Source organism: Diadema setosum, chromosome 13 (genome assembly GCF_964275005.1).
Source record: "Diadema setosum chromosome 13, eeDiaSeto1, whole genome shotgun sequence".
Classification (NCBI taxonomy): Eukaryota; Metazoa; Echinodermata; class Echinoidea; order Diadematoida; family Diadematidae; genus Diadema; species Diadema setosum.
Window position 1 is genome coordinate 20,881,288 of NC_092697.1, and position 19,773 is coordinate 20,901,060.

The 19,773-nt window shown below is 39.0% G+C and overlaps 1 protein-coding gene across 1 annotated transcript in view; it reads right to left on the minus strand.

The window, feature by feature from the left end:
- Positions 1-17,665: 17,665 nt before the first annotated feature.
- The window catches only part of LOC140236756 (lactoperoxidase-like), a 67,039-nt gene continuing 64,931 nt past the window's right edge, over positions 17,666-19,773 (minus strand). The window contains exon 15 of the mRNA XM_072316684.1: positions 17,666-17,880. The gene's annotated coding sequence lies outside the window, so the exon portion shown is untranslated. The remainder of the gene's footprint in view (positions 17,881-19,773) is intronic.

Genomic DNA, 19,773 nt, shown 5'->3' on the forward strand with positions numbered 1-19,773 from the left:
CCTCTTTTTTTTTTTTTTTTTTTTTTTTTTTTTTGCTCTTGCGGATCTCGTTTCGTTTGACCATGGGATTTTATGGATGAAGGTGGCGGTTTTGCGTGGAAGACGGCATCACAGCAGTCTGTAAATAGGACTGTAATACATCGGCACTAACTATGGGAAGGAGGAAGGGGAGGGAGGGTGGGTGGTGAGGGATCTTGTGGGAATATCGTGCACTTACTTTCTGCGCAATTTGTCACAGAAACATGATGGAAAATTACGAGTCTGAATCTGGAAAACAGAATTAACAGTCGATTTAAGAGACAGGACTCGTATGAGTCGTACATTGGGATGCGACTTGGAAACTTTATATTCTTTACTACGAACGTATCGTCTAGATGTGCATAGAAACTTTCAAGTTTGATAAAACAGTTGTCTGACGTCACCAATATTTTCACACTCTATCATTATGCTACGTTGGAATTTTATTGTAGAGGTTCGCTGTCTGCGACGTTCGTTATCCAAGATCGTGAGGGTAAAAAACAACTGAACGTTCTGCTGTGTAGATTTTTTTTTTGTCGTAACCTGCACCTTGACTGTATCTACGATGTATAGAATGCCTTATTGATATGACAGGGTGACAAAGTACTTGATATTTGTACTGTTTTTCATTAGTGCCGAATACGGTCACTATTTCAGTTCAAATCTTGGTTAAAGATTCGACAGAAACAGTTTGTTCTGTAGCCATAGGCCATCAAAATATTTAAGCGAAAAAGAACAGAACCTCTCGTTACGAGTTTGTCTCATGTTATTCTTTTTAAGCAAATAAATCACTAACCAGAATTCCAGTGGGCTACTGAATCCTCTTAGAAGATTTCAGCTGTTATTCGCACTCCTGGGAAACAAAACCCAGTGGAACTATAAGCGCTCACCCGAGTATCGCATAATTATGCCCCTTCAACACATCCTTGCACTCTATTGCTAAGAAAAACTATATGGAGCTACTATAGTTAGAGCTCCATGGAAAAGTAAATGTAAACTTTTTGGAGCTTAGAGGGTGGGGGGGGGGGGGGGGGGCACAGTGCAAGCCCGTAACATGGGGGGGGGGGGGGGGAGGGGGAGATGGGTTAGAGGGGAACCCGCGCTGGCCAGTAGGGTCAGCTGGGGACGGGGGGAGATAAGTAAAAACTTCTTTCAAAAGCTCCAATTGCAACAGAAGAGTAATTTCTTCCCCCCCCCTCAGATCGTCGTTTATAGTTGATATTCGGAGACTCCGAGTGAATGGCTGAGCGTGATGTTCATCCCCCTATTTTTGTTAGACCATAATATTAGATATTCGTACCATCTAATCAATGACAAAACCACTCAACAATTACATAATTTATTTTGTTTTTGTTTTTCACGTTGAATTTGTAGCGAAAGGGTCGTCTTTGTTATTTGTGAAAATGTTTCCACCTTTCACCAAAAGTGTGCACGACATCGTTTAATTCTGTTGAAAAATCCGAAACTGCCCTAGTGACGTACTGTATTCCATTCCCATACCACCCCCTCCCCCCGCCAGGTCGCTGAGCTTAGATATTAATTCTTTTAAACAATGTGACCAGTAAATGAAAAAAAAAATCTCTAAACAAAAGAATTAGTTTGTCTTTTTTATGCAATTTAGATAGATGGCAAACGTATTGTCTTACTATTTCTATTTAAAATTTTCGAATTATTAATTAATTTTTGTTGTAAAAATATACCTCTCATAGACCCGACACCGCTCGGTCGCCTCACTCCCTCAGAAAGGTAAAGTATAACCCCAGATGAAATTTGTTGTTACGAACCTGAGGTGTCCATCTATGTTTTCTAACACACTAGGTATAATAGCCTGCAGAGTTTGTAGAAAATTTTAGCATGCTTTTTGACAAAGAAGGTTAAAATGTGAAAACTGGTTCCAACTTTGGTCCTAGATCCATGAACCACCGAACAGGGCTTTCACGCCGGAACTGAGTAAGTTACGTAGTGTTACGTGCCGACTACGCCGAAATAGGTCACGCACTCTTGAAAAAAAAAAAAATGACGAGAGCAAGCGATAGCAAGAATGAGAAAATGACATAAAAGGACATTTCGGAGGACAATTGCGTAGGCACAGGTGAACAGTACCGTAATTAATTTAATTTAATTTCATTTTATTTCCGCAACTTGTACAACTAGTAAGAAAAGAATGAAGAAAACAGGACAACAGGACAACATGTCAAACATATTCATACAGAATGTGGAAGAAGGAGCAAATGCCATTGACTTGTCAAGGCTTCTCCCATTAAAGGTAGCAATAATAATTAACACCAAGATAAAACAAAACAAAACTTGACAAAACAAAAACTATATATGGATATACTGTATATTAATATATATTAGCGTAAGGGGTCTATTGCAGGAAGACACTATTGCACATACATTCTTCATGTTTTCTCTTGAAAACATAGAAAAACACTGCTTATCATCTGGAAGACAAACGTATTATTGCGAAGGCACGGCGTTAAGTAGCGTAGTGTTGCTGGACTTGTGTATAGCTGCATATATTTGTGTCCTATTTGCCAAAAGTACACGAAATATTAAAAGTGTGCATTTTTTTTTTTTCGCGTACAACGCATACTCCTTCGCGTCGATCGGCGTATTGTTACGTAGGCGCGGCCCGGTGAGGGTAGCGCGTGAGCTCCGCGTAGTCGCTACGCACCAATACGCAACTCTACGCGAGCCCTGTGTGAAAGCCCTTCATTGATGAGAACTATCACATCGGACCTGAGTAGACTTGCACAGTGTTACGGACCCACTACGCCTAAACAGACAGCAATACTCATGAACAAAATTTTGACGGAGCGAGCGATTACAAGAATAAGGAAAAGAAGCGTTATGGTAAATCCTTGGACCCTGTCTCCACGGATTTTTCGTCGAACTGGTATAAGGTAGCATAATAAACTCCGTTAATTTCGTAATTTTGTCATTCAATTTCACGCATTCCACGCTCTCAGCACTGAACCAGCAATTCAAAAATCCGGTCATTCTAATTCACTATTGTAGCAATCAAATGTTCGTGTGCGCCATTGAATAAAAAAAAAAAAGAGAGCATGAATTTAATCTATCAAATTCAATTAAAAAAAAAAAATCTTACATTAAAGTTACCTCGGGGCCGTGTATGTGTATCTTTTTCACTTAGCTTTGAATAAATTGGGCTCCATAATAAAGATTATTCATTTTGACTGATAGTTCTTAAATTTGAACTTCTCGAGCATGACGAAGGTAAAATGGCACTGCAGTCGAACACAGGCACTGTATACAAGAGAGCATGATAAGGGAGGTTGATTGACACCTCCGAGAAAAACAATTTCGACTATATTGAAACTGATGACATGAACAGTGTATTCGTCTTGTTTGTTATTTAGTGATATCGTATTGGTTTACTTTTTCGGGACTCGGTGAGATCATTGTGTGCCAGTTTGTCTTTGACTGATGCTTTGTGTGGTTGGTGTTGGGGTTTTGTCCTCTTATAGTGCATGCGGTGCTAACAAGGAGTATGTTTTGATTGTCGTTCTGCTATTTAGATACAATGCTGATTTGATCTAAACTGTCTTGAAATGAAAAACCAAGAATACATGAACACAGAAAAATGCAGAAGCATTTAACATAATCAAATGCATATAAGCCTGGGTTGTGTATACCTGTTTGTTTGTGTTATAAGAAAGTATCGCCTCTTTCTGCCCCCATCCTCACCCTTTACCCCATTATTCAAAAAATCTATTCTATTTCCTTCATTAAATTGAATGAACGAAGTAGGAAATGATCATCTGAAAATGAAATTGAACGCCTCAAACAAGCATCGCGTTAATTTGAATACACGAACAAGAAATTGAACGCACATGCGTGAATGTGATTTGAAGGAAACGAAAATAAGCTCTCATAAATGAAATTGATAGCTCGGATTCTGAATTTGAATGCACATTCATGAATTGGAATGACAAAAGTATGAAATTGACCTGGAGAACCTACAAATCACGTAGGCATTTACATATACTAGCGCAGTGTTGCGTACTATTGCGTAGTCATGGCGTACAGTAGCGTAGCGTTGCGTAGACCTGCATATTACTACGTATTTTTGCGTCCGGTGCTCTACGCCGAAAGTACGAGAAAAAAAAAATACACGCATCCCGCGTACCCATTTGTGTCGCTCGGCGTATTGTTACGTACGATGGCGGCGTAGGTGCAGGGTAGACTAGCGTAAGCTTGGCGTGGTCAGTAACTCTACGCAAGTCCCGTACTATATAGGGTCCCCCCTGTAAAGCTAATACCCCGGTCACACAGGACTCCACGTCTAAACCACGTACAAAAAGGTATGAAAATCTGGTGGACGTGGTCGTCAGTGGTAATTTTTGGTCAATTTTGGTTTGGCCGTGCTTTTGAAAGGGGTATGTTCCACTGCTGAAGCACTGCCTAAGCATGGCTAACCACGTCCAGCCACGTGTATGTACGCGGAAAAATCCATTTGTCAGTAATAAGCCAAAATCACGCTATTTCCCGTGCAACGCGTAACACGGGTAAGATGACCGTGCTCTGCCCGTGACAGACCGCTAAACTTTCGCGTCTTACCGCGTCTCCCCAAGTTTTAATCACTGCCGGAACACGGATTATCACGTGTGTTTCACGTGTGTTGCACGTCTTTACCACGTGTGCCGCCCGTGGTTGTCCGCGGAAAAAAAAATTTTGAGCAGTTCAAAACCTTTTACCGCGTCCGACGCCGTTCCGATTTTTCCCCGCGTCCTGCCACGTCTATAGATTGACCGTAGCTCGTCTTGAACTCGACATCAACGCGAACAACATCGTCTGCTTCACGGGAGACCACTTTTTGACGTGTTTTGGCCGTGATTAAGCCGTAAAGCGCTGTGTGACCGGGGCTTTAAGTATGCGTTGATTTTCTATGTGGCACTAATCACTCGCATTTCGGTACAGGTTCAAAACTGTTATCACTGTTATTAACTGTAATTCATCTGATATGTCTTGTGATTGATTTTTTTGTTCTGCTTTTATAGTTGGTGCAGAAAAATGAATAGCCTCTTTGTTTTTGTTGATTGTTTGAAGTATACTATAAACAATGTAAAATGTAGTATCCATAAAAATAAAGAATATTTACCTGTAAAAATGTTTAATCTAATCTGCCTTCATGTAGAGTAGGAAATGACTTGACGATGTTTAAAGGTGATTATCAAGCCAGTGAATCTATTATGGGATGACAGCGATTAACAAAGGGGGAATCGTTTGAAAACATGTCATGTATGATATTTTATGAATCACAGAGATAGATATTAAGCAATAACATGAGCTGATCTAATGCAGCATAAACACTAGTGTAGTGTTTGTACACGAGCGTCAATCTATTGGTATAAAATGCTAAAGATAATCGTTTTGCTCCTCACTATAGAGAGGGGATGTAAACGATAACGTCACTTAACAACGTACTATAGTTTCTTTGATTATTTCTTGGCAGAACCCTGGACTTGTTTTGATTGTGATGGGACCCCATTGACCCCCTCCCACTTCCCCGTCCGGCTAAGTGTTCGTGGTGAACAAGTCTATTTAAACGGCAATGCTCCTGCACCCCTCCCCCAGTCCCCAGTCCCCGAGCTTCCGGTTTCGCGGCCTCTACAATAGTATTTGATTTGCCTGGTTGGTTGAATAGTTGTTTGCTGGTTGGTTTGTGATGGTTAGGGCTAGCCTAGTTGGTTATTGAAATGAATGATGTCTGTAACAAAGTCCAAAATAAGCAATTTGTGAGATGAAGGAAATCTTTGTGGTTGCATTGAGCCATGTGAATGTAATGAGTTGTTTGGAACCAATGGCCATCGGTAGTGATAAGTTATATAAGTAACAAAGATAGTCTGATTGCATGAATAAACTGTGTGAATGATAACAGCCATATATGAAGTATTAAGACTATATGGATATGGCAATTACGCGGAAAGCTTAAGAGTCCGTGCTTTACCGACATGTTCAAAATAGAAACATCAATCCTACAGTCATTACATGGAATGTTTCCATTTCAACTATGTTACGACCACAATCACTCTGAGAATGATCGCACAAAAGAAATAATCAACTAATGTTCAGGCGGTTTATTAACAGTGATATTGTGGGTACAGACTCGTAATCGGTTTTCACTTCAGTACAAGAATGATCAATAGAAACAATCACAAATCGGTCATGGAATCACTTACATACATCCAAATCTTAAAGAACAAAGTCCCTACAGTTCCCTGGTAGTGTCCAGATACGATGTTCGATGCACAGATGAATGATCCGCGACGCACCGATGAATGATTCCTCCGACGTAAATCCAGAGGCGCTGGTTGCAATAATCCACGTTTTAAATCCGGGGTAAGGTCCACGATATATGTCCACGGCGAAACGTGCAAAATCCAAACGTTATGACGACCACGTCCAGTTGATGCGTTGAATGATGATTCACTTTATAATGTCCAGCAAGGAATCCAGCCCGTCACAGCTTTGCCGTAATAATGTCGGTTGACACTAAAATATGGAGTCTATCTCCAATGTAGGCAAATTAATTCTCTGCAGGCAAAATGTCTCCCAGGCCTTATCTCCACAAACACAGTTTGTATAGCAGGTCAGCAGGTAACACAGGACTGACTATACCAAGTCGCTTCAGAGCCAGAAGTGACGTAACTCTCAGAGCAGAGGTGTTAGGTACTCTGCCTACCTCAGAATTTCTCCAGCTTATATACTATCCATTCACCCCTTTCTAGTACATTCTGTAATTTTCTCCAACCTGGGGCTACACACGTGAATATTCTAGCAAGTCCAAGTTCCAGGAATCCTGGATGACTTACTGCCTAAGTATGTGCATAACATCATTGCCAAAATTAACTACCAATCACATTGGGCTACAAGGACAGTGCCTCACTCAGCCAAGTATGTAAGCACTTCCTAGAATTTTCTGGAATGGGTTAAATCATTCTAGATTGAGTGAGCTGTAATGTATTTCCTGTCACATGCATACATGTACTGTAGGTACCTTGTATACCACGTGAAAAATTCTCCACTGATCTGGTCAGCCTGTATGTACTATATCTATACATATCATATAGAATGTTCTCCATTAATCTGGTCACCCTGTGTACATACACATTAAAACAACCGTGCATACAGCCTTGATACATGTACATAACTACTTGTGTGTACATTTGTGACAACTATAAAAAACATGATAACGTGCCTTCACTTTGTATGGCATGTACCGAATTTTGCTACCAGCTTTTGGTTGCAAAAATCAGACGATTTTTACAATACACAGGAGCTTTTCACAAAATGCCGAAGTTACGGTTTCAACCGGTATACTGAATTTGAGTTACCGCTATTCCTATAAATTCCTCAATTACAAAATCTGTTCATTTGTAAATTTGTACAATAATACAATAATGAAATAAAAAAGTTCGTACAATATTGTTATAGCTGTAAAGAGCAAATTTGAAGAATTTTGTATCTTACTCCATTCCCTTGAGATACATGCGTATCATTTTGTTACGTGGGAGCACAAGGCCAAGAAAAATCATTAGATTCATCTCATAGGCCTATAAAAAGTTTGTTTGAAATGTGTGCATCTAAAATCAGCAAGAATCCTTAAGGTACTAGAGTATACATATACCTATTAATTATCATGCCATGGCTACGTATGTTAGTTCGGCAATGGACGACTCATATTGATCTGACCATTATCATAATTATATCGAACTTGATCTTCTTTTCGATCATGGAATTATAAAGAAACTATCGACACTTTGCACTGTTACCCAAAGGAGGTTAAAGGCATAATTTACGCGCCGGCAGATAAAACAAAAACATAGCAATAGTGCTTTAAAATAGTTCTAAAATGTGAGTTAGGGATAGAAACAACCACTGTAAAAATTTGAATCCATATCATCGATGTTAAGTATTGTTAAATACCCAAATTGTGAACAATAGATAGAATACTGTTTCCAGACTAAACCGCCTACAGTTACTATTTATTAAGAAAATACTGATATCTCCTTGTATTTTAGGCTTTATTGCGAAAATTTTATATGGTAGGATGCTTTGTGATACAACAGACCTACACATATACATCAAATGTATGATATCTTGACAATTGTTTAAATCACTGCTGGATATGATGTCATGGCAAGCATCTTTTCACGTGTTACAGCGAAACAGATTCATCAATGGATTTCCCTATATAATCCCCTGACAGAGATCGCTAGTTTCGAGGCAATAGTTGCTTCATAATAAGGTAGGCGGCCGAGCTCTCACGGCTATGAGCCACCCTTGCTGAAGAATTTACACCAACATTTTCTACACATGGGAATAAGTGAACACAAGCAAAGAATTACATAAGGTATTCCTTTCAGGCATTGCCGTTTTGTGTGCCTGGTTATTCGAACATTGAAAGGTGAAAGGCTGATGGTCAAAATGGAAATTAAGGGGGAAAAACTTGGTAGAAGCAAATACTCTTGGTATATAGATGCAAATACTCTCTATAATGAGAAAATTATTAGAATTGATATACGAGATCAAGCTCACGGTGGAAGAGTTGGAAGTTTACGAAATAGTTTCAAGGGAAGAGCGCATAGCTGGGAAACACTTGATTCAATCCAATCTATTAGATTAAAATTTTGCATTTATTTTTCCACAAGGAATAATGGCGTACACCTCGGTCTTTCTGTATACAAGAAATGCTGTAGTTGTTTAAAGCAAGTAATGTACGTTGTGCGATAAGAAGAGTATGCAATGCACATTGTAATAAATCATTACAGCGAACGTGTAATGTACGAAAAAATGGAGGGACCTACACCTACTAAAAAGACAATGTTTGTAATAGGTCCCCCCCCCCCCCGGGAAAATCGGTACAGAAATGTGAAATATGGAAAGTTCCTAAGTCCTCTGAAAACAAAGTAATGGAGTATGACAACACGGACAGGAAGAAGAAAAACAATATGGGAAAAGACTGGCGGGACACGACAATAGACAGAAGAAACAATGGAGACATCAACCTGTAGAAGTATATTGAAAAATGTATAGCATTTGAGGGGAAGGAAAATAGAGGAATTGTGGAATTTAATTGAATAAAAACAAAACCATACAAAAACGTTTATGATAGTACTCGGGCGATAGTAGAAATTAATAAAAGTTAATGAGTAGTCGGGAGGTTTTGGCAAGCAAATAACAAAATAGGAATATACACACACTGACTAAATTATCTGAAATCATAAGATTGCAAAAATCAACAAATCTAAATCTCTTTTTACAAGGATATAATGATGGAAGGAGCAATTACGATCTTCATGGATAGAATAATGGAAGGAGGAATTTTGATCTTCGTTCAGGTAGTTCCAAATACATACGTGTTTATGTGAAGCATTTAAGTATAATTAGATGTACTCTAAGAGTTCGTAGGGGAGAAGAGGAACTAACTGAAACGTCATGTGGGATATTTTTGAAAATACTGATGTTCTTTTTTTCAGAGATAGAATAAATATCGACGAAAGTCAGATAGTTTACTTATACATAAGTTATTGTCTCAAATTGATTAAAAACAATTTGTTGGATTTCAGCAGTTTATTAGAAGCAAAAACGTAATTATGTGCAATATTAAACATGTAGAGTCTGATGAGTAATGAGATACTTTGACTTGAGAATTTCAAGATAAAATCACTCACTGAGGGGCGCATGCAGCGCAGCCCCGAAGTAGATTTTACTTTTGGAGGCACCACGGCCCATAATTTTATTCAGTAACTCGAAACTAGGCAGAGTGTATCTGTTCTGTATTTGGGGTCAAACAATTTAAGCAAAGCATGGGGAAAAATGAAGCAACAAGACGTGTGGTGGACGCGATGTTGTGGTGGAATCCTATAATAACCGTACGAAGCAGGGGGTAATGTCTCGACTGCTTTTTGCCATTTCATAGACAATGACAGATTGACCATACGAAGCAGCTCGTGATGTCAGAATTGCTTTGAGACGTTACATTTGAAAAAGTGACCCTACATTCTGTCAGAGTGCACCAGGCTTGGACCTCCTGGGGACCATCCCATCGACTTCACAAAACCTGGCAGTGACAACCGTGGATTGGCTAGGGCAACTTCGAGACGCGGGGTAGCAGCCGTATACTGGTCTAAAGAAGTAGCAGCAGATCTCATGCGAAAGAAGAAGACAAAGTGACAATACGAAGCAGCGCGCGATGCCAGAATTGCTTTGCGATGTAAGAAATGCTTTGTGATGTCACAATTGCTTTTCAAACACAATTTCAAGGTGTGAAACTATAATTTGTCACCCACATTCTAATACAGAAAACCCTACCCGATTTTTTTTTTTTTTCAGTGGTCAAAGATCGAGAAATGAGCAATATCTTTGTAGAGCATGTCAGGAATCCCTTCCCTTCAAGTTCTGTCCATTGTGTTCAAACATTAATATGCAGTTCCAAGAGCATCCAAGTTCTTAACATGGAAGAAACAGACCCATGACATGCTTTACAACGATCCACATTACTCTGTGACCACTTAACCTGAATGGAATGGGGTTTTCTGCAAAATATAGGTAAGATGTTATATTTTTAGACCCTGAAATAGCATTCAGACAGTTTTATCATATTGAAAGTTATCAATGCGGCAATCCGGTTTATTTATTTATTTATTTTTTTGACAAACTGTACAGTAAAAACCTGTCTATAGCGGTCACCCAAGGGAGACGAAAAGTGGGTTTAAGAGTAGCCAATAAAGACAGGTGGCCACAATAGCGAAGTTATCCGACACTTTGTGTGTATGTGTGTGTGTGTGTGTGTGTGTGTGCGTGTGTGTGTGTGTGTGTGTGTGCGTGTGTGTGTGTGTGTGTGTGTTGGGGGCTGCATGGTATGTGCTGTGTATGATTTGTAGGTGCGTACAGTAAGTGACTTGTGTATGCGTTTGCGTATAGCTGTGTGTGTGCGTGTGTGTGTGTGTGTGTGCGTATGTGTGTATCCAAAGAGAGTATGAGTATGCTGGCATCCCCTTTCCGATGTGAGCACGCCCCTCCTGAATTGTACTATGATGATGATGATACATTTTAGAATACCGATAAACGTCAGGCTATATCACCTAAGCCTAAGGAGAAGATAATGTGGGTGAGAGCGGATAAGATGGGCATTTAAACAGTAATTTCAAAGGTTCTATGTTCTTGACCTCAATACACACACTCAAACATATGCGCACACGTATCAACGAACGCATACGACAGCATATTAATTACAACACCATATTTTGTCACTACAAGAATTTTACTCTATTTTCGGAATATCAGAGCCTTATTTTATATTCGGATTAACGAACCTTCATTTTCAGATTAACGAACCTTATTTCATTTTCGGATTAACGAACCTTTGGAATAATGAACCTTATCTTATTTTCGGATCAGCGAATCTTCGGAATAACAAGCCTTATTTCATTTTCGGATTAACGAACCTTAGGAATAACGAACATTACTTTATTTTCGGATCAACGAACCTTCGGAATAACGACCCTTATTTCATTTTCGGATTATCGAACGTTCGGAATTACGAACCGTATTAAATTTTCGGATTAACGAACCTTATTTCGTTTTCGGATTAACGAACCTTGGAATAACAAACCTTATTTCATTTTCGGATTAACGAACCTTCGAAATAACGAATCTTATTTCATTTTCGGATTAACGAACCTTCGGAATAACGAACCTTCGGATTAACTAGCCTTCGGAATAACGAACCTTCGGAATAACGAGCTGTAACCCTGTATACATCACAGCGCAGTAGAGTATATTTATATAGTAGCTGCGCTAAACAGATTTGTCTAATTATTATTATTATCATTATTATTATTATTATTATTATTATTATCATTATTATTCTTATTATCACTATTATTATCTAAATGCATCTATTATACCAGTAGTTTTTCTAAACGTGATCACATTTGCATAACTGTTTGTATTGTTCATCTGCTTTACTTTCCATGAAAGACAGCTCAGCGAATGATCACTGTCTTACCCCACGTCATGTATACCTCAAGAGATCACCCTCTCGGGTTGAATACCCAACATACATATGATCTATGAGAGATCGTGAATCAGGAGATACACGCGTTCATTCGTACACAGAAAGAACGTTGCAGCTTGAATTACGTCTGTACCAGTTCAATTCAGTTCAGTTCGATTTTATTTCTGTATATTTTCAAGGAAAATGTGAAAATGACAAAACGTGTGTCTGACAACAGAGTAGAAAAAAATACTTCATTCGTAGTATGATAATCACAATCTTTAAAGTGTAAACATACGACAATGAGATCACATGAATCGACGATGGATACACTTGTTTCCTGGTAAAGAGGAAGAAAAGAAAATACAGGAATGAATAAATGAATAATTTAAAGGGGAAATCAACTTAATAAACCAAGACTTAAAAGAAAAACCCTGTTTCATCTCTTCTAATATGCATGGTATTTTGAAATAAGATATTTCTTAAAAATCAATTTGCAATGGTCAACTTAAATCTCCGAAGGATGAATACTCTCATCAAGCTTATTTTAATTTATAGCAAAATTTATTATATGAATACTATTATCACAAAGTATAGCTTTCATCTAATCAGAATTCTTGATTAAATCCATGACATTTGAATGTGCGCAATAGTTATTTCATATTACATACACTTGGAGTTTTACTTTCATATTCATGATATTGTTCACCATAAAACGACATACGCCTCATGATACATTTGCGACATTCCCAGGCTACAAACTGCTCTGTAATACTGTAACATCGTTGTAGCAGCTTCTCTGCGATACCATTACATGAAATATGAACCCATTTCTTACAATGAGTACATTTCAAACTTTTTTTATTTGCCTTTACATACCTATTAAATAAACCACATAAAAGAATCTTCACCCATCAATTCAAACAAATTACAACACACCTAGATTGAGAGTTAGAAAAAATAATCAATCAGTTTATAAGTTAAAATAACAGAAAGTGCCGCCAATTGTAATTATGACATCATGCACCCTCATTTATCTTCAGTTGTGACATAATTTTTGTAACATATTTGCGCGTCCTGGAGAAAGGTCAGGTGCTTCCTTTCACTTTTCCAAACAATGGTTGCATAGACTCTGCCGTCTTGAGACCACGCAACAGAGACGTTTTTGGAATGTTGCGCGTTTTGAGGATTTTGTAGTTTGATGCTGTAAGATCCTCTGCAAGAGAGATTCCTGACTATTTGAGTTTACGCCTAGCTTTCATGACGACTTGTCGTGCACGGTACGTGGCAAATTTGACAATGATAGGCCGATGGTACAGCTTGCTGTCCGCCTTGGAAGAAGACGAGGCTTCACTCACGCGCGATGACGATGACGACGTCGATGTTGTTGGATCTTACGAGTGCAGTCGTTGACGCTCTGCTTGTTTGTGGGCATGCGATCGCTCTGAGGTTCGATGGGGTCCTGTTCTATGACTTCTGTTAATGACATTGATGTCGATTTCGATACCGAGCTTTTCTTTGGCGAGCCTGAGAATAATATTGTTGGTATTCTCACTGCTATCATGCTTTCCGGGATTCCGAATACCCTCAAGCAGCTTCTTCTCGAATTTTGTTCCCATTCTTTCACCTTGTTTTCCAGTGATTACATGTGATTTATTCCTATGACAAAATAAGAATTTACCTTGTGGGTGGCGGATAAAAGCTTGCAGCGGTGTCTGTCTGTGCTGAACGGGTCTGTTTGTGTATGTCTGTTTGCGTGTAGGTGCGTATCATATTGTTGCGCATGTGCACTATTATGGTCTAGTGGTTTAAATTATCAGAGTATGGTGGTTAGGGGTCAACATTAATGCCATTCAGTTGTAAAGTTTTAATGTGGCTATCCAGTAAGATTCGCGGGTTGGAATTACGGGGCGGGTTTTCTTTTTAATCGATTCGATAGCAGTGATATGAAAGCAGTTTAGGTTGTGTTTTGGGAGGTTGAAATGCTTCTTTTTTTGTATGGGAGGGGTTCGGATGTATGTTGAATGTCCGTATTTCTGAGCGAGTGTTGTCGAGTCTTGTAGAGAGAGTTGATTTGAGCATTTTGCGAGCGCGTCATGACGACCTGTATGTTTAGCGTAGTGCAAGACAATCAGACGGGACTTGAACTTTATGGCCCGAATTTAAAAAGGTGTTACAATTGAAATCATGGTTTAAACCATGGACAATTTGTATATGGAGCACCAAGTGTCGCATGGCCTATTTCGTTACGAAATCGGTCATCTCGTAACGAAATGACAGCATTTCGTCGACGACGAAATGACTGATTTCGTAACGAAATCTCAATCAAATCAGTATATATTGATATATTCATTTTATCCTAATTCTATTTGTTTGCTTTGTATAATTATTGTATTTATGTCAAATGGAAAATAAACTTTGATTTGAATTTTAAGTTGACTCTTGCTGCTTTGATATGGAGCTGCAACACATTTGTGTTGTATCAATCGGCTTCATGCTTTGATGGACAGCACAATAATGGCACAGAATGCAGATGATAGGTGGAAAGTCGGCATTTTTAACGCAAATATGATTGTGTATGCTCCGGATAATTCTGATACGGCTTCCAGATATAAAACAAAACTACGCATATCTGTACCAACGCGTCTCATATAGCTTATACATTGCTCTTTTCCATCCTCTTAAGTGTGAATGAGAGCTTTGTATTTCAGCAGTGGGGACATACATTGTGTGAATCACTAAATCAAACAATCGGTGGGGTTTACGGTATTCATTCACGGAGATGGAACGTTGTGTGAACGCTTGCAGTTTCTATTTTAAGACCAGTGGGGTCTTGGGAAGTCAATCTTGGAGATGGAATATCGTCCTATCGCGTTACAGTCATGTCGCTTCATCAGGTATATGTGAAGTGGATCTTCACCAATGCCCCGTACAAAAGTTGGTATTAAACTCCCATCTACACATCCCCCTTTACAAGTTCCGCACTCACCACTCACACTACAGATACCATCGGATCATGGTACAACAAGGACACGCAAAACCGTATACATGTATTAAGCACACACCTCTCCATTAATTTTTGCTTTTGACTCATTCACCTTCATATACATTACATTGTATATACAATATACATATTTGGAAAAGTACCTCCCCAAAAAAAAAGACCCCCCCCCACGAAAATCTTACGAAAACCCGAAATTCTTGAATATCACAACTAAGGATTCCTGTATCATAAAGAAGTTAATGCAAGTGAAACCATGCAGTTTTGTTGAGGATATCATTTATGCGTTTTTATTTCACACTGCATACTCAGAGGAAGAAAGGCCAGCTACGACACACTTTACTGACGTGTATACTAGAGTATCATAATTCAAGCAACGCGATGTATTATCTAATTCTAATAATCACGGTGATTTTTATTTTTTATTTTCGATATGCGTCAAAAGTTGTTTACTGTAGAGTCAAGATCATTAATATCGGCATGCGCAATACATGGTAAAATCAAATTAGTTTACAATTAACAAAATTTTTGGAATGAAATGTTTGTGAACATGGAGTAAATGTCCGTGAGATATAATGTTTTATTTTCTTAAGGAATCTATACGTAATTATTTTGACATTAAATGACTATTGCAGCATATGCGCTAGAGAAATTATTAGAGGTTAAAGCATTTTACCGAAGCTGTATGATGCACTGAATAGAAAAACAAATATACACTGTTGGTCAAAAAGGTGGAATAATTTTGTATTTAATAAAAGTCGACCGTTTTGTTTGCATTTATAGGCTGTCTGTAAACAAGCTGGTTTGCTATTGATTACGTGATGTTACCCCATTATTCAGGTGATATTTGAACATGAGGAATGTGTTATTACGTAACAAAGATACCTTGTGCAGACTATAAAGCCCTGTGCAGTTGAAATATTGCCCTTTTTGCTGATTTTGCACCGTGTAAAGATTTTTTTTTTTTTTTTAAAGTTCCCTGTACTGTTTGCATTAAAAATCGGTACAGAGTTCCCCTAGACTACGCCTGGTCCAATGCTGACGGCAATGCGCGAGAGAGTGAAAGCGCTTAGGCAGGAGGGCTACAAGCAGACTCGTATAGTAGAAATCCTAGGGATTTCACAGGATGCAGTCTCTAAAATCCTTAAGCATGATCGTGAGAGAGGAAATGTGCGGCCACGGAAATCACGTCCCAGACTGACAACAAGTAGAGATGATCGCCAACTGCTGAATCTTAGCCGCACAAACCGGAAGTTACTCGCGAGTCGTCTTCAACGCTTGTGGAGGAGACACCATGGAATCAACGTCTCAAGATCAACAGTCAATCTCAGATTGATACAACATGGCTACCGAGCACGATGATTGGTTAGATGTCCACGCCTGACGGTTCGCCACAGGGTAGCTCGTCTCCTTTGGGCCAGGCAGCACAGGACGCTTCAATTGGGACATTGGCAACACGTTATCTCCTTTGACGAGAGCCGGTTCATCCTCGACCGTAGAGATGGGAGACAGCGAGTTCGTCGGTTAGCTGGGGAAAGCCTTCGGGATGACTGTGTCCACGAGACAACCCAAGGTGGAGGAGGCCCAGTGATGGTCTGGGCCGGAATCCATTACGGAGGAAAAACGCCACTTGTGGTGCCGGATGGCACCACTAGTGGCGTTTACTTATCCAGTGAACGCCGCTGTCTACTTGGAGATGTTGGAGTTCCACTGCCTTCCATATGCAAGACATGTGTATGGGTTCAATTTCCGACTGCAGGATGATAACGCTAGACCGCACAGGGCAGCTGTAGTTAGATCCTAGTTACCTGTAGTAGTTAATCCTAGAGGTAGAGGGGGTTGAGCAGTTGCTTTGGCCAAATATTGTTCGCCAGATATGAACCCCATAGAACATGCATGGGATGCCCTAGGCCGAGCCATATGCATCAACGGCAGAGAGGTCATTCCTCAAAATCTGCAGGAGTTGGCAGCTGCGTTGAGGCAGGAGTTGGCAGCTGCATTGATTCGTGCTAGGGGTGGATATATACCCGGGGTGGACATACCCGATATTAGTGAAATCTTAAGAACAATGACTTAAATATGATGTGAATTTGTCAATGGAATCACACAAAAAAGGTCATCTGGAAAATTGAATGACGTTTAAAACAAATATTCTGTTGATAAAGTTTCATTTGTAATGTTATCAAAGTTGTTTCATGCCCATAGTTTATAATGATTTAGACATATACTTTTAAAAATCAATGTGAAAATATTTAAGCGGAATGATGGCAAAGATAAGTGATTGTCAATAGTCATATACATCAAACATATTATTTTCCAATCACATTGTGATAGATATGCCGTTAAAATTTGAGAGAAAAAAAGTATTCCACCTTTATGACCAACAGTGTATTTGCAGTGTAATGGGAGTAGAGAGAGGATTACAATATTGTTTCGTTTTATGAGCGAAATCTAAAATGATAGCATAGAGGAAGAATACCATTATAGAAATACTGTAGTAGGAATATTCCCACTTTCTTATTCTTGCAGGAAACTGAGTAGTTTATAAAGCAATTAAAGACTCTGAAATATTCACAATAATGAACTATAAATAATAAACCACCGGGCAGGGAATTACAATTCAACTTATCGCCTCGAAAACTAGCAAATTAAGTGACTGAATTTTTAGAAACTTAACCAGCTGAGAGGAAATACGCGATGAATTAGCGATTTGACTAAAACTGTGGAGACGTCAGACCGACTGGCAAACGTTCAAAGAGTAGCCTTCAGTGTGCAGAGACGTTACGATGAATGCCACTGAGTAGTGCTCACTGTCGATGTTTCTGCCGCAAACCTGTACGCAGAAACAACGACACATTTTCATTAGTCTTAACATTACAGCCTACCACCTTCCTATCAGGAAACAATGATTCTACCAAACTATTTCATCTATCTGTAGCAGCAAACGCAACAGTCAAAACAGCAAAACATGGTACTAAGTTTCTCTGGACAAAACTGTAATTTGAAACATCACCTTCCTGCGTGTTCAACTCAAAAAGACTACAATAAAGAGTTATTATGGTTTAGCCTTTCACCTGAGTAATCATGTTGCCATAGGAATAGCCATAGACAATAAACTTACTCATACTGATGGTGTTTCTTGTATCATGTTCCTAAAACACTAATTTCAATTATTTTTTTTTTCATCCTCCCACTACGTTGATTTTTTTTTTCAAAACCTTGTACTTAAATTATGGTGTCTTGGCAGAGTCACACTCATTCAACATATTTTGATAGGATTCTTCTCCTTCGGAAAAAAAAAAGCTCTGCAAATACTCTGTCATACTTCTTGGAGATCTCATACAGATGTTTTATTTTCTGAAAATAACATACTGAAAATTTCTGATTTATTCCGTCATTACCTGGGCCAATTATGTAGAAACTAGAATATCAAACCTCACCTCCTATTTTTTCCAACTTATCCTCCCCCAAGAAAATAAAGATAGAGAGAGAGTAAAAACAACAACAAATCAATTCATAAGTAGCCAACCCGCCACACGATCGAATTTCCCTTGCCGTTAACAAGAACCATTCTCACTTGTTCTATTTTTTACCTCTGCTGGCCCTATCATGGAGTTCCTTAATTTGATGACATTATGAAATTTGCACCAAGTATATTCATATAGACTGAAATCGTTTCTGTCAAGTATCTATACCGGGTCTTCAGGGAATCATTATCAGCCTCAAAAGTTTCAATCATCTCAACCTTTTCACTTTACTACTTTGTTGTAGTCAATTCGTCCAACGCAATTCTGATGCCATCCAGTGCATCCTCTTAAGCATTGCGATGATAAAGGTTGTGAAGAGTTGGTTGCGTGATCGTGTTGTTACAATCCCATGAGGCAACTGGAGGGGGCAAGCTGACATTTTTCATCTGCTGATTCAAGTTGCCAACTAGTATTTTTACAATTTTTGACAGCTGACGTATATCTGTTTCGGGTTGCCTACCATTACAGGCCTTTAACTAGGATTTTTATGGGAGGGTTCAGAATAAGAAAAAAATGGACCTTTTAGTTCAAGTTTATGTTCCACATTGAGGGCGCAAAAATATTTCTGGTGCCACTTCCGTGTTTAATCACCTGACAAGTAACGAGAGGAAAAAAAAAGGGCTTCCGTGCAATTTTTTTCGTTACTCGTGCCATTTCCGGGTTTCATTGGCTGACAAAAATAACAAAAAGAAAAGAAAACAAAAAGACTTCCCAAAGGAATTTTCCCCCATTTCTCCAGCCACTTCCAGGTTTCATCGGCTGACAGGCAAAAAAAAAAAAAAAAAAAAAAAAAAAAAAAGAAAAGAAAAAAGGCTTCGTTTATCTGATACTATATTCGCCTCACAAAGATGGTTTAACAAAAATGAAAGGGGGCGGGCTTTTTTTGTTGTTGTTTATTGATTTAACTTTTTTTTTGCCGCTGGCAAACGGGGGAGGGGGTAAAGACCGAACCCCCCCCCCCCCCCCCCGCCATAGTTACGGGCCTGCATTATTATGTCGTTCGGTGCAGCGCGCATAAGTGCGATGACACCCCATATCCTATGAAGATTAAAGTCATCTCAGCCGTTTCAGCTGATAACTTATTGCACCAGGCGTCAACATTGAGTCCACACGAAAACCGTAGCACCTTCCCAAATCCAGTGCGTTATCCTTTACACTTACGAAAATTACTATCCGCAAGTAACTTTTCCTTGCAACGA